Source organism: Tenrec ecaudatus, chromosome 17, assembly GCF_050624435.1.
Source record: "Tenrec ecaudatus isolate mTenEca1 chromosome 17, mTenEca1.hap1, whole genome shotgun sequence".
NCBI lineage: Eukaryota > Metazoa > Chordata > Mammalia > Afrosoricida > Tenrecidae > Tenrec > Tenrec ecaudatus.
In genome coordinates, this window is record NC_134546.1 from 76,493,773 (window position 1) to 76,495,306 (window position 1,534).

A 1,534-nucleotide genomic window follows, 5' to 3' on the forward strand; every position below is an offset into this window, starting at 1 on the left:
ACACGTATGTGTGTTTCTGGATTTGTTTCTCTAGTCAACCCGGACTAAAACACTACCCAAGAAATGTGGCAATCACCCTACAGGGCAGTCTGCAGTGGTCACAAATAGTGATTAGATTAACCCTCCACAGAACCTGGGGGAGGTGAGTTCCAGGTTAGAGACATGCAGGCAGTTAGTTAGGAAATGAACCACATCAAAGCAGAAAGTGGCTCCTATATGATGCTCATCTTTAGTAGGAAGCATGCAGGCCAGATTCAACACTGGTCTGAAATCTCTCTGGGTCTTTATTTATCTATTATATGTCTCTCTTGTTCAGCAAGATGACATGATTCAGGAATGTTTATGCTTCCCAATGCAAATCTGTTCACATTCTCAATATGTCATATTCATGGATAAGGACACGCAATACCAAGGAAATGTCGATACTACCCAATGTTATCTTTAAATTCAATTCAATTCTGATCCAAATGCCAACTTAATCCTTTAAAGAAACGGGGGGGGGTAGCAATTACTGGCTTCATACAGAAAGACCAGGATAACAAGAGACCCAAAAAGAATAAGAACAAGGTAGGGCCTCACACAAACCAACCTTAAAACCATTACAGCCACAGCAGTCAAAACAGGCTGGCACTCGCACAATGACAGGCATGTTGACCAATGGAACAGAATAGAAAATGAATAAACAATCCATCCACATGCAGGCAACTGAACTTCAATAAAGGTCCAACGGAATTTATAAGGGAGAGCGACATTCTCTTCAACAATGGTGCCGACACAATTGGATCACCACCCTCAGAAGAATGAAAGACAACCGAAACCTCAGCTTCTGTACAAAAATGAACACAAGACGATCAAGGGCCTAATGTCAATCCCAGAGCTATAGAGCCCATCTGTAAGGAAATGGGGACACACATAAGTGCCCATTGCAGGGCGTTCATACACTAACAAGCACAGCAAAGGAAGTACACACAAAGAAGACAATATAGATGAGAGTGACTTTTTAAGAATCAGACATTTGTGCATCAACAGAAAAAAAAGGGAAAGCCAAGCAACAACAAAAACATTCACGTAATTTTAAGCAGCAGCTTTGTATGTCTATTCCGTGTACAACAGTAAACAACTGGAGCAAATATGATTACATTTTCCTTGGAGCCATAGTTTCTGTCATTTCCACCTTCCAGGATTTTGAGAGACACAGTGTACCTTGAGTAAGTGACCGACCAAGTCCAACCCCAGGAGATGGGGGACTGCGAAACCCACCCAGAACATTTGTGTCTAGAGCTCTATGTGTTGCTGCTTCAAGTGCAGGGAGAACTCGGGAGCTCAGTGAGACCACATGTACCAACCCTGTTAGAAAAGTGATGTGCAGATGGGTCAGGTCATGAGGGTGATATTTAAGGAGACCCCTATGAACCACTGCTATGAAATTATCTGAGACAATCATTGCAGTCAAACTCAGAGATGGAGGTGAGCTGAACTTGTGTGCAGCTACATCACGGTCTCAAGCTTAAATCGGTCATACAAGCTCCAAGAG